Raw genomic sequence first — 15,349 nt, forward strand, 5'->3', positions numbered from 1 at the left:
CACTATGCTTTGTGTATGTCTAGTAAAGAAAACCAACACACTGTGTTGAGATTAAGACACTCGTTTGTGGACTGAGTCTATTTGTCAACCCGTATAAACGAGCTCTCAATCTCAATTATACTGGCTGCTATGCACAAACAGACATAGGAAAGCAAAAGAAAAGAAAACATTAAATCTAAAAAGAAAACAAAACTCAATGTACCTATACTCATTAGAGTTGAGAAGCCTGTCCAATTACAAATTCCTGAGCCATGCGACTGATTATGGCTGAGCTCTCCAGTGTCTTGCACGCAGTATGAAGAAGTAGAGAGGAGGCAAGACAAACTTGTGCTACAACCTGTATAGAAAATCGAATTCTATTCCAATAAGGAAGGAAAGTTTAAAATATTATGTAGGCCAAGCTCTCCAGTGCCTTGCGCACATTATGAAGATGTAGAGAGGCTACATAACCAAGTTGTGCTATATTCTCATTTCGGAGAGGTAGCGAGTAGACACGACCAAATTGTTTTACCACCACAGAAAAACAAAGTCATTTTAATTATGGAGAGGTAGAAAAGGGTAACGACCAAGTTGTGCTACAACTTCTATAGAAAATCTTAATCTATTCCAAGGAAGAACATGAGTAGTTCAAATCTTTCTTACAAGTATTATTGGCCGATTTTATATTATAACAGCCAAATAGATATAAAATAGAGGAGACACGACCAAGTTGTGATACTACATTTACAGAAAATCCAAATAACAAAGTCATTTTAATTATGGAGAGGTAGAAAAGGGTAACGACCAAGTTGTGCTACAACTTCTATAGAAAATCTTAATCTATTCCAAGGAAGAACATGAGTAGTTCAAATCTTTCTTACAAGTATTATTGGCCGATTTTATATTATAACAGCCAAATTGATATAAAATAGAGGAGACACGACCAAGTTGTGATACTACATTTACAGAAAATCCAAATACTTTCTAATGACAAACATAATGGCTTAGAAACTCTCACAACGAATTTTATAGCCTGGCTAAAAATGACTATTTATCATGTGTCCCCGGTGCCTTGCACACATCATGAAGAGGTGGAGAGAAGTTGTGCCACTAAAAAGTCAAACTTTATTTTTTGTAGTAAAAACAGTCCATTTACAACACACATAAAAACTAAGAAACAATGCTTAAAGAAATTGTATTTAAAAGAACTGTAAAAAATTGACAAAATAAAAAAATAAAATAAAGAAACAACATATGTATGTATATGTATGTTGGAAAGTGAACTTGCGCACCATTTTCAAGGCTCTTGCAGACTCCCAACATATTTTTTGCCAGAATTCTCCTTTATTTGGCTCTCTCTATCTCCCCATCAACTCTAACAATCTTCCCAGAACCTACTGAAGAAAAGCAATCCCAGAGCATGATGCTGCCCCCACGACGTTTGACAGTGGAGATGGTGTTTCCAGGGGGATGTGCAGTGCTCCTGTTATGGCAAACGTAACGCTCTACATTCAGCCCAAAAAGTTAAATTTTAGTCTCATCGGACCAAAGCACCGGGTTTCAAGTGTTATTTGTGGCTTCTTGCAAACGTTAAACGGCATTTTAATGTTCTTCATTCAGATTGGACAGTTCTTCTTGCCACACTTCCATAAAGTGGACATTTATGCAAAGTATGACTTATAGTTGTCTTACGCACATATCTTCCCACCTCAGCTGTGTATGCCTTCTAATCATCCAATGTGATCATTGTCGCTTGGTTGCTTCTCTGATTAGTTTAGAGGGACGGCCAGGTCTTAGTAGGTTTGCAGTGGTTCTATGCTCTCACCATTTAGATTGCATGCACAGTGCTATAGGGGTAATGTAAATGTTGCAAAATCATTATCCCGGACCCGTCTGGTGTGTACTTTGGTCTTCATAATGTTGTCTTTATATATAATGTTCTCTAAAGTCTCCTTTCACATATCTCTGAGCCCATAACAGAGCTGGTGCACTTAAACTGACACACAGATGCACTCTTTTTGTCATTGTTTGTGATCTAGGTTGAAATTCGATCATTCAGAAGTCATCAGGGAACTTGTGAATCCGCTGACTAAGCTGAGAAAACAGTTGGCCAATATTTTTTCTTTTGTAAATATAATCAAAAAATGTAAAGAATTTCGTTTCACTTTATTGGCTTTAGGTTTGAACCCTGATATGTGACAATATGACAATAACCTCCAGGGGAGACAATCCTTTCGCTAGGCACTGGGCAAATGGATCGCATTCCACAGTTAAACCATCCTCTGATGATCAATATTGTTTTTTGTTGAAACGCAATCCCTGCAAGAATCTAAAGCTACCGTTATGTTTAGCTCCTAGCTGAAAAGCTCATTTGTTGTCTCAGCAGTTTTTATTGAAGCGCGAGCGAGGCCCGCCTTGTTAGCTCGTTTGTTTTTTATTACACCCTTGAAGCATGCATGATTTGCAGGGTGCCGAAGAAGCTGCTCCGGCGTGAAAAATGGATCAACAGCGAGCAGACTCCTCACGTCACTTTCTTCAGCTAAAGATTAAGAACACTACTTTTTTATGACGCGTAAAAAAGAGGCGCATCTCAGCTTGAGCTTTATTACTCGATCATGAATTAAGTGTCTTCATTCCGAGACTGTTATAGGTTTCAATTTCAGGTTATGGAATATGTCTGGGAGTTTTATGCTTCCGCTTCTCTTTTTAGATTACTTTTCTTTTTGGGACTCCCACATGTATTGTTTGTTAGTGACGTAACTCCTAGGGCATAAATTGTTCAATTTTTGACTTTTTGATATTTTGATGTATTAAATCCAAGAAAAAGCAATTCTAACTCCAATGACTGTGCGTCGAAAGATCATCAATCATGTTGGGACGCGAAAGCATTTTGGGGTTGCATTTCCCTTTTTGGCAGGGTCATTCACCTCTAAAGTGACATTCCTGATTGCTTGTTAAATATTGTTATCCTGCTCAAACTTGTTCTGGCCTAAGAGAGTAGAATGTCTGTCTGAGTAAGGCTGAATTAGCAAAAACGAAATTCAGCTTTTTTGGGCAGTTTTCACATCATGGTTAACCTACCTGACTTCCTGTTAAAGATGGGTTTAATATTCAAAGTAATTCTGGCCTGGGAGAGTGGAATGTCTTTCTGGGGGGAAAATGCTTAGTCAGCAAACCATAAGTGTTAAGTTGACTTATTAGGCTTTTTTCACATATAGGTAAACCACGTAACTGTCAAGATATTGTGTTGAAATCAAATGTTGTTCAGGCCTTGAAGAGGGAATTTCTTTTTTGGAGAAAACACTGAGTCAGCAAAACGTGCTGATTCACTTTTTGAGAGGCATTTTCACCTCTAGAGTGACCTACCCAAATGCTTCTGAATGATTGTTCCCCTGGCCAAATCAGTTGTTCCCTGATAGAGTATAATTACCTTATGTGTAAGGTAATATGTGCAACTGGCTGGCAACCAGTTCAGGGTGTCCCCTGCCGACTGCCCGAAAATAGCTGGGATGGGCTCCAGCACACCCGCGACCCTACTGAGGATAAGCGGTGCAGATAATGGATGGATGGATGTAAGCTGCTGACTCAGCAAAACCATACATTCTAACTCAGTATTTTGGGCAGTTTTCACATTTGGAGTAACCTAACTTACTGCTGATAAAAGCGGATTTTGCAAAACTAAAAGGGCAAAGTCAACTTTTTGGTTAATGTTTCTCATATCGGTCAACCATTCTAACTGTGTGAAAGACATTGTGTTTAAAGTGAATGGTGTACTTGTTCTGAATGAGGGGAATGTCCTGGGAAAAACTGATGAGTCAGCAAAAGATGAATTACTAAGTCAGTTTTTTTTTCACCTCTAGAGTGAACCACCTGATTGTTTGTGAAATATTTTGATACTTGCCAAAGTTTTTTGTTATAGGAGAGTAGAATGTATGGTAAAGCTGTTAAGTCAGCAAAACCAAAAAATACCAAGTCAGCTTTCTTGGCAGTTGTCACATATGGGGTAACCTACTTAACTGCATGTAAGAGATGGTGTTGAAGTTCAATGTTGTTATGGTCTGGGAGAGTAGATTGTCTTTCTGGGAAAATGTTGAGTCAGCAAAACCAAAAACGCCAAGTTAGTATTTTTGGGCAGTTTTTAATGGTAACCTACCTGACTGTCTGTAAAATATGGTGTTGATATTAAATATTGTCCCAGTCTGGGATAGTGGAATGTCTTTATGAGAAAAAATGTCAACAAAACAAAAAGTGCTGAGTCCGATTTATTTTTGCATTTCACCTCTACATGATAGTTCATGTACTTTTGCTTATTATTTAAATCTATTTTTTTTCTTTTTTTTTTTGAATGAATTAGGTTTTTAGTTACCTCATGGAGTGGCTGCATAATACACAATGTCCGTTTAGTTGGATATGGTAATCAGAGCTGATCAGGTTGAAGAAAATGTCTCTCACTAAACTAGCAACCTAGCCACCAGTCTAACAGGTGTAACAAAAACTGATTTAAAAAAATCTCCGGTACTCCCAATCGTACCAACCCCTGAAAGATTGTCAGATGTGAAATGTCCTCACTTTCATCGGTAGGGGAAATCCAGCCGGCCTCCGTCTGGAACCCACAAAAAGTTGGCATGCCGTGGATTCTTACATGGGCCAGGTCCAGGCTTGTTCCCCGATCTTGATGATACGTTCCGTCATAGGCGCCTTAGGATATTGCCCGAGCAGAACGGAGGTTCCTCCAGTGCTGACTTTAGAGAAAATCTTTCTTTGGATGAAAAGCTAAGACGAGGGGGCGTGGTGGGGGGCAAGTGGTGTGACAGACGGGTTACGGTGGTGTTATTTGCCTCAAGGACAGCCAAGAGTCTTTTTTTCTTCTTTTTCTTTTTTTCTATCGCACCATGGAAACAGGATGCAACCAGGACTTTTGGAACATGTTCAGACAAACTGAAATGTTAAGAACAATGGGACGCTAAGTGCTGGGCCAAGCTTAGTAATATATTCAGTGAAGCGGCTTATTTGAGTCATATAATATAAAATTAATCTGTTCAGAGGTAGGGATTGTTAAATGAATGATGATTACCTTATCGGCAACCTATGGCCCGTGAGCCATATATGCTTCTTTTCATATATGTATATATATACTGGACTGTCTCAGAAAATTAGAATATTGTGATAAAGTTCTTTATTTTCTGTAATGCAATTAAAAAAACAAAAATGTCATACTTTCTGGATTCATTACACATCAACTGAACTATTTCAAGCCTTTTATTATTTGAATATTGCTGATTTTGGCTTACAGCTGAAAAAAACTCAAAAATCCTATCTCAAAATATTAGAATACTTCCTCAGACCAAGTAAAAAAAATAATTTTATAACGGCAAAACTAAATCAAACATTTGAAAATGTCCATTGATGCACTCAGTACTTGGTTGGGAATCCTTTTGCACGGATTACTGCATCAATCCGGCGTGGCATGGAGGCAATCAGCCTGTGGCATTGCTGAGGTGTTATTGATGCCCAGGATGCTTCGATAGCGGCCTTCAGCTCATTTGCATTTGTAGGTCTGGTGTCTTTCATCTTCTTCTTAACTATACCCCTCAAATTCTCGATGGGGTTCAGGTCAGGGGAATTAGCAGGCCAATCAAGGACAGTGATGCCATGGTCAGTGCACCAGTTACTGGTGGTTTTGGCACTGTGGGCAGGTGCCAGATCATGCTGGAAAATGAAATACTCATCTCCATAGAGCTTTTCAGTAGATGGAAGCATGTAGTGCTCTAAAATCTCTTGGTACACAGTTGCATTTACTCTGGACTTGATGAAACACAGTGGACCAACACCAGCAGCTGACATGGCTCCCCAAACCATTGCTGACTGTGGGAACTTCACACTGGATTTCAAGCAACTTGGATTTTGCTCTTCTCCAGCCTTTCTCCAGACTCTGGCGCCTTGACTTCCAAATGAAATGCAAAACTTGCTTTCGTCTGAAAAGAGGACTTTGGACCACTCTGCAACTGTCCAGTGCTTCTTCTTCATAGCCCAAGTCAGACGCTTCTTCCGTTGTCTTGAGTTCAGAAGTGGCTTGACCATGGGAATACGGTTATTGTAGCCCATTTCCCGGACACGTCTGTGAACTGTGGCTTTTGATACCTGGACTCCAGCTTCAGCCCACTGTCTTTGAAGCTCCCTCAAATTGTGGAAGCGGCTCTTCTTCACAATTTTGTTAAGGCTGCGGTCATCTCTCTTGGTTGTGCAGCGTTTCCGGCCACATTTTTCCCTTCCAACAGACTTTTTGTGGATATGCTTTGAAACTGCACTCTGTGAACAGCCTGCTCTTTGAGAAATTTCTTTTTGTGTCTTACCCTCCTGATGGAGGGTATCAATGATGGTCCTCTGGACAGCAGTCAGATCAGCAGTGATTTAGTTTACTGAACCAAGCTGAGTGTTTTTAAGACACAGGAAACCCTCGCAAGGTGTTTCGAGTTAATTAGATGATTCAGGTGATTAGTTGAATAGCCTACTTGTATACTTTTTCATGATATTCTAATATTTTGAGATGGGAATTTTGAGTTTTCTTAAGCTGTAAGCCAAATTCAGCAATATTCAAATAATAAAAGGCTTGAAATAGTTCAGTTGATGTGTAATGAATCCAGAATGTATGACATTTTTGTTTTTTTAATTGCATTACAGAAAATAAAGAACTTTATCACAATATTCTAATTTTCTGAGACAGTCCAGTATATATATATATATATATATATATATATATATATATATATATATATATATATATATAAAAAAATATAAATATATTGCTTTAATGGCTCTTTGGGCCAGAAAGGTTACCAACTCCTGCCTTATGTGTTCTGAACCCTGGTACCCTAGGTAAATACATTAAAAATGGTATATGGTGTTACCGTAAATTCTGGACTATAAGGCGCACCTGATTATAAGCCGCAGCCCCCACATTTCGAGAAGAAAATTGATTTATTACATACACAAGCCGCACCGGTATATTAGCCGCATGTATCCATATTGAGAAAAGAAGTCCTCTTCAACTGAACAGTTTTAACAGTGAGAACTTGTATAGAATTGATGTTTCTCTGTTGCCTGCTAATTATCAGACATGTCATATTACACCTCTGAGCCACTAGGTCGAAATAATTGTTTTCAGTGGAGGGGCTGAAACAAGCTCCTGGGGTTTGGGGTTTTTAAGGGTTATTGTTCTATCTTCGCTATTCATTATCCATTATCCGTTATCGGTCAGTTCATAATACGCTACAAAGTCTAGGAGTTGGGACACTTACTCTCGGCCAAAAGGCCAAGCTAAGGTCCTAGCCCTAAAGCCTTGCTGCGATCATTGCGAATGCACAGCCATCGTGGTGTCACCATATTTCTCAGAATTGGCTCCTGACCTGACCTTCTTTTTTTTTTTTTTTTGGTTTGAACAACTTTATTGACACTAATAACAGAAAACAATCATGACAATCTCAAAAGCAATTAAGCACATTCACAATATTATATTCCAATACGACGTTTTAAACAGCAAACACAATGTGAGGTTTGAACAACCCTTCTCGAAAATCTTATTAGCAGTCAAGCATATTCACAATTTCATTATATAACATCTTTGTTAGTGTCAATAGATCCGTCCAGGCCAAAGTCGATTGTCCTCGGTCTGAACAAATCCACCGACACCAACAGCAGCAAAACAAACACGACAATCTCAACAGCCATCAAGCATATTCACAATTTTTTTATATCTGACAATATGACGTGACGATATGACGTTTTAACATTTTTTCCTGACATTCTCAACATCAATTAAACAATTTCAGAGTTATTTTCTTTTAACAGTGGTTAACCAGCGTGTAAAAGGCAATACTATTGTGCAAGGGCATTGCTCTGCCATCCCACCCTCCCAAACAACATTCTTCCAGTCCTCTGTGTGGGTCCTCTCCCTTCTGGGTTCCACAACCCAGGCCGTTGCTGCCGGGACTCCCACAGTGTAGCTCCGGCTCCCCCCTCCGGGTGGGTGCAGACGAGTCTTCTTTATGCCTGCGTCCCAGGCCCGCCGCTCGCAGATTGTATGGTATCTGCAGCCATTTGGAGCACAGCCACGGGGGGGATCTGCCTGCACCTCCATACCAGCAGGTTTCTGGAGGTCCGGATGGCGTCCTTGATGGTGGCGAGAGTGAGCCAGTCCCTGGCAAAGTGGGTTTTTTAAGGGTTATTGTTCTATCTTCGTTATTCATTATCCATTGTCCGTTATCGGTCAGTTCATAATATGCTACAAAGCCTAGGAGCCGGGACACTTACTCTCAGCCAAAAGGCCAAGCTAAGGTCCTAACCCTAAAGCCTTGCTGCGATCATTGCGAATGCACCGTTCCCGGAGGTACTGCAATACCGGCCGATGCGTGGAGTGGACAGAGCAAGCTCTTATTCCATCTCCGCAAAAATCAAAGATCATGGCAAAAGGCCAAGCTAAGGTCGTAGCATTAAAGGGGTTTGGGGTTTTTAAGGGTTATTGTTCTATCCTCGTTATTCATTATCCATTATCCGTTATCGGTCAGTTCATAATACGCTACAAACCCTAGGAGCTGGGACACTTACTCTCAGCCAAAAGGCCAAGCTAAGGTCCTAGCCCTAAAGCCTTGCTGCGATAAAAGCCGTTCGGGGGGGGGGGGGGGGGGGTTAGGGGTTTTAAGGGTTATTTAGCTTGTTCATAAATCATTATCCATTATCCGTTATCGGTCAGTTCATATTACGCTACAAAGCCTAGGAGCCGGGACACTTACTCTCAGCCAAAAGGCCAAGCTAAGGTCCTAGCCCTAAAGCCTTGCTGCGATCATTGCGAAAGCACCGTGCTGACATATCTGGATTCTCAAACTAGGCTGATCGAGTAGAGAATGATACCGGTTGTTATCATTTGATGCAGACCTGCAAAGTCCAGGTACCCGTTGAAAGTAATCCAAGGAAAAAAAGTGTATATTTCCAAAGGTAAGGGTGGGAAAAATATATATGCACCTTTGTCCGCGGTGTCCACAAACACTCACCTTTACTGGTCCCTACTTCCCATAATCCCCCGCGTCTGTTACGCCCCTTCTTTTTAATTGGTCAGTGCAAGACTTATCAGAACACGTGTCTAAAATAAATACAAATAAATACATGACAAAAATATACAGTTGCAAATACATATTATACATGGTTACACATATTTACGAAGAAAGACGGTACACCGAGAGTTTTCAAAGCTTTAATAATAATAATATAACTTTCATCCCAAACTGTGCCTGTGAAAGGTACCACCACACTACTCCTAACACGCTCGCAGGGCTCAAGGCGTAGCTATTAATTAAAAAAACTGTGCTGTAATTATGAGAACAATAAGTGGCTTTGATGGCGGACACATCAGATTAGCACTGCTCGTTCTATGCGTTTATGCTCTCATTGGCGTTGGTTTTAAGTGTGTTGTTAATTATTAATTTTACAATTCTAACCATTTTGACATAGCTAGAAGTAAAGCAGCCGAGTCCTGCCATGGCCGGGCATTATACCGGCGGGCGGAGACATAACTGCGTACGATTCTTGCTCAAAGATGTTGTGGCAATTTCGGAGGGAATGTCAAGGCTGGATTTTATTAACAAGTTTATTGAAAAGCTTCTGAAGTTTAAAAAGGAGGAGATACATGTTGTCATAAAAATGCCTTCTGGCAAGGGCTTTGATGTAAGTTTTGTAGCGGAGGCTCTTCATCAAGAGTTTTGGAATCGCTTTGAGGGAGTGAGGCCCCAGTTTTCTGGATTTATAGTGGAGAAGCTGACTGATAATGCTAACAAGATTGTCATTGTCAGAATGTTTAGTGGGGTGGTGAGAGCCGATGACGTCTGTTATTGGTTGAGTAGATACTGCTCGGTAAAAGGCCAGGCTATGAAGGTGAGGGATGAGAAAGGCTATTGGACTAGTGCCTGGAGGGTACCCGTCCAACAATGGCAAGATCCTCAGGGCTTTCAGGGACTGAAACACCTCCCGTCGACTATATTCCTGGGGGAAAACCGTGGCTTTATCCACTATCAAGGGCAACCGAAACTCTGTCGCAAATGTGGTGAGCATAGGCATCTGGCTGAGGTATGTGATCGAATTTTTTGTGGAAAGTGCAGGACAATTGGACATTAATTTGAGGAATGTATCAATAGCTGAAAATGCAACCTCTGTGGAGAAACGAACTGCCCGAAATCGTTTGCTAACAAATTGAAAGCTAGGAAGGCAGTTAACAAAGACAACAAAGACAATGAAATGATGTCAGACAACATAGATAATGAAATGAATGAATGTAACAAAGACAATGAAATGAATAAAGATAACAAAGACAATGAAATGAATAAAGTTATGGAAATACCAAATGAAAATAAACAAGAAATGAATAAAGTTATGGAAATACCCAATGAAGATGAACAGGAAATGAATAAAGTTATGGAAATACCCAATGAATTTGATCAAGAAATGCACAAAGAAAATGGACAAGACAAACAAATTGAAAATACAGATGTCCCTACCAAAACCCCTGGAGGAGAGACCAGAGAATCAAATTTGGATCAGGAAGGACCTGGAAATTCTAATTCGATTTCTCATAAAATACCTGAATTTGGACAAGACAAACAAATAGAAAAGGAAACTGCCACTCCAAAAACACATATTAATCATGAAGGGCCTGGAAGAGAGTCCAAATTAGCAAATTTGTTTGCTACGCCACTGCCGGGATTTGGAGAAGACAAACAAATCGAAAAGGCGAACGACTCTCCAAAAACCCATACAGGCACTGGAAAAAGGGGTAAAAGTAAGACAAAATTGGGGGTGGTGAAAACCATTGGAAACAAAGAGAAGAGATTTAGAAGAAAGCCGATTGCTGATGAAAAAGCCCACAAGGGAACTTGATGAAGTTGAGCCGGAGGAAGTCGGGGAGGGAAAAAATCTGACCCTTTGTGGGCAGGGAAGTAAGAGACCCCTCGATAGGTCCTCTGGCTCACCCCCTAACCCAGAAAAAAGGGGAAGACCTGGAACCACAGACAGAGAGTCAGAGGATTCCAGAGTTTTCCCCGGTGAGTCTCCAAATGATATACTGCTCTTAAGTGATGTGTCTGACACAGGTGACACTCTCGATGATCACCAAAGAATGGACTCGGATCCCCCGGTTTTGTCTAAGTAGTTTAAATACTTTAACAACAATTATGAACATTACATTCTCTACTATCAATGTGAGAAGTGTGAGATCAAAGGTTAAGGCTCACAGCGTTTTATCGTTCTTAAAAACTTTTAGAACGGATGTGTTTTTACTACAAGAATGCTGCATCCCCTTTCTAAAAAATTATAAACAGTGGGAAGAGATTTGGCCATATCCGTCATTATGGAGTGGCTCGAATGAAAACCGTAACGATGGGGTAGCCATTTTAATAAACAACCCTCAACTCATCATAAAGGGGAGTACTGTGATGAGAGACGGACGTACAATTTTAGCAAGACTTTCTTATATAGGGAATGATTTTAACCTCATTAACATATACGGCCATGCCGACAGACAACTCAGGTACGAACTCTTAGAGGACATCCAGTCGCATATGCTAGGCCATCAACCACTAATCGTGGGAGGAGATTTTAATTGAATCCTAAGTAGGAAGGATAGAAAGAGGACCGATGAGGAGTTTAAAGTAAATAAAACATCAACTTTATTACAAGACATGTGCCGGACATTTAAACTGGAGGACTGTTTCAAATCCATACATCCAGGAGAGGAGGGCTTCACCTGGTTCAGTAGTGACAATGCCAGAGCCTCTCGAATAGACTACATATTTACCGTATTTTCCGCACTATAGGGCGCACCGGGTTATAGGGCGCACCCCCAAAAAATAGTTTTTGGTCCTATATCTTCCATAAATAAGGCGCACCGGATTATAAGGCGCTAGACACGTGCGGATGCGGTGTCCGTACGATGTCACTCAAATGCATCATTTCAAATATCATTCGGAAGGTTAAAGTCTTGAGATTCAAAAAATGCCATACATTTCTAAGTTTCTATTTTCTTTTTCGCTCGCAACTTTACTGTGCATATGACAATAAACACTTGGAATTGAGTTTAATTCACTCAACTCTTCACAGCAACATCAAGCTCGTTCTAAAACAAGATACCGGAAAAATATAAAGCCGCATAGCTTACCTAAGTTCTCACGTTCAATAATGATACGCAATCATGGTCTTCTTACAACCGTGAGTGAAGTAAATCCAGGAGAGTAAATTATTTGCAAATACAGACGCATAAAACATGTTTCTTTATGGTGTACTTTAGCAAGCTTGCTCAGCTTGCTACGCCATTGCTAAACTCGGCCAATTGCAGGGTTTGTTTTGGCCATCTCGCCAATCCGAGGCTCCGAATAACTTCAGCCAATAGCGATCAATTCAACGGATGATTGACACATCTTTTTCGGCCAATTGCAGGGTTTGTTTTAGCCCTCTAGCCAATCCGAGGCTCAGAATAACTCCAGCCGATAGCGATCGATTCAACGGATGATTGATACATCTTTTTCGGCCAATTGCAGGGTTTGTTTTGGCGCTCTAGTCAATCCGAGGCTCCGAATAACTTCAGCCAATAGTGATCGATTCAAATGATGATTGACACATTGGTTAGCCAATGAAACGCTGGTATATAAATCCCAGCAGACACCGCAGACTACTCCACGTTCGGGGGGAAATCGAGTCAGCGGCTGTTGCGTAAGTTGCGAGACCTTGTGATTTAATGTTGATCCATAAATAAGACGCACTGTATTATAAGGCGCATGGTCAGCTTTTGAAAAAAATGAAGACTTTTAGGTGCGCCTTATAGTGCGGAAAATACGGTACAAGGGGTTTAGCACTGAGTGATGCAAGATTAATTCTTGTTTTTTTTTTCGGATCACTTGCTACTGTCCTGCTCTCTCTCATTTCCTTCAGGTATGACTGTTGGGAAGGGTCTGTGGAAGTTAAACTGCTCCCTGCTGGAGGATGGGGCTCTAGCCGCACAATACAGGGAGCTGTACAAAGACTGGCAGACCCTTCAAGACTCGTTTGATTCACGAGCAAAATGGTGGGAAATGACAAAGAAACGAACACAGACCTTTTTTAAAAATGCAGGGAAAAACAAGAAACTTAAAGAGATGAAACGCATGTCGGGACTACAAAGAAGACTCCAACGCTATTTCATCCTAACAGCAAAGGGGATGGACTTTAATGATGAAATCAAAGAGACCAAACAAGAACTAAACGCTGTGGCGGAAATAAAGAGCAAAGGCATCATAATAAGAAGCAGAGTAAGAGAAATAGAAGAAGGGGGAAAATGTACACGCTACTTTTTAAAAAAAATTATGAGCAAAAATGAGGGGCTTTTTAAACTTCAAAACGAAAAAGGGCAAATAACAAAGGAAAGTAGTGAAATAACCAAATTAGTCGAAGACTACTACAAAAAATTATATGAAAAGAAAGAAACACATGAGAATGAAATGGGGCATGTATTAGATCATATCTCAAGATCAGTGAGTCAAGACCCCTTTTTAACATCGGACCTTACCCAAGACCAACTGAATGATGACATAAAGACTATGAAAAAAGGCAAATCACCCGGGGAGGACGGGCTCAACCTCGAATTTTACCGGACTTTTTGGGATATTTTAGCACCAGATCTGATTACTGTTTTTAACGAATTTTCCAGTCGAGACAACATGCCAGACAGTTTCAGAATAGGGATAGTTACTCTATTGCACAAAAAAGGAGACAAAATTGACTTAAAAAACTGTTAAAGTTAAAACTTGTATTAACTCTATGTTGGCAGAATTAAACAAATAAAAACAAGCATTAAGGTAAATAAAATTTATTAGCATTGGTGATGGCCCAAAGGCCACTCGCCCTGGCTGGGCTACTGGCCACACACGCTGCGCGCCCCCACGTGTCTAGTTAACTTTTGTCACACAGGAAACAGATATACACCGGAAATGCAACTTCAAAATAAAAGAGTACATAACTGATAAACGTACAAGAAAAACATTAGACTGAACGTTGAAACGTTACTTCATGTGTGTGTGTGTATATGAGAAACATTGTTTTTATATTTAGTAATATAAAAACAAGCAAATTACCTTGGGAAGAAATTCAAGAGATTTACATTGAAAACCTGAGATTTCCCCCCTGTTGTTAATCTCGAAGAATTTAAAAAAAATTGATTGGTAATCACACGGAGAGGTGAAAAAAACCTCCAAAAAAGAAAAAAACTATTTCCTCTAAGGGATGTCTATTTCTGGAAAAACAGGATTAAACAAAAACGGACATAAACATACAAAAATTGGACGAGTAAAACGAACACTAACAAAAAGCGAAAGAGTTCAAACGTGAAGAAAAAAATCTCTGGTAAGGCAATTGTTAACTCTAAGGTCATCGATGGAGACCGCGAGAATTAAAATAAACAGAATGAAAAGATCCCCAGAATCATTTTCTAAACTGTGGCATCATTAAGAAACCTAACAGATTAGTAGCTTCGTGGAGGGGCGAAAAACCTTCGTAAAGGAAAAAATTCCCCTCCTCCCACCTCGTTTCCATGAGGTCGAGAGTGTTTCTTATACTAGAAAACGTAGTAGTAATGAGCGATGGTTAACCATAAGAATCACAGATAAAACGAACAAAAATCATAATACAAAAAAAACACAAAACAAAGAACCCTGCCTGTGCGTTGGTCAGGGCCTGGATGACTTCGTGAACGGGGGCTCGATTAGCTTAACCGCTCAGATCTTCGTGTGTGCAATGGGGAGGTTTCCCTTTATCGGTAGGGATAAGTCCTTTTAGACAATGCTGTCTAAGTCCATTTAAATTGTATAATGTATGGGAACTGATACCAATGTAACAAAGCAGTCCGCAAAGTCCAAAGTTTTCAACATAACGATAGAAGAAATTGAACCTAAACTTGTTTCATCCCACAGTTTTTAGGAATCTTATTTTGGTACTTTTACGACCATTTCTCTAGATATCAGTACCTATTCTTTCGGGAGAATAGATTAGGGCATTTTTGGCAGCTTTTGATGCTGTTTTTCATGAGCCTGGCCACCGTAAGGATCCCCACACCTCCTGGCGTGATGATGTGTTGCTTCTAGATGAGGTGACACCATCTAGTTGTCCACATTGGACTGCACCTCTTTTCGGATGTGGCTAGCTAACTTCTTCCCTGGGATGACAGCCTCCTGCCTCGTGGCGGACGTGTGTAGGGGACACAGCTGATGGCAAGAGTGCTGGCACACTCCCCAGAGTCCTGACCGCTGCCCTTGGGAAGAAAAGTTAGGTTTGAAGCTCCCTGGGCTGACAGAGCTACGTC

At 40.4% G+C, this 15,349-nt stretch overlaps 1 protein-coding gene and 1 pseudogene across 1 annotated transcript in view; one reads left to right on the forward strand and one right to left on the reverse strand.

Annotated features, from left to right (window-relative positions):
• Nucleotides 1-15,349, forward strand: part of LOC148357486 (FRAS1-related extracellular matrix protein 2-like) — a 209,321-nt gene that overhangs the window by 26,768 nt on the left and 167,204 nt on the right. The window lies entirely within an intron of this gene.
• On the reverse strand, nt 8,344-8,609 carry LOC148357487 (U2 spliceosomal RNA; annotated as a pseudogene).

This window comes from Urocampus carinirostris, chromosome 10, assembly GCF_059441175.1.
Source record: "Urocampus carinirostris isolate Australia breed hairy pipefish chromosome 10, RoL_Ucar_1.0, whole genome shotgun sequence".
Lineage (NCBI taxonomy): Eukaryota > Metazoa > Chordata > Actinopteri > Syngnathiformes > Syngnathidae > Urocampus > Urocampus carinirostris.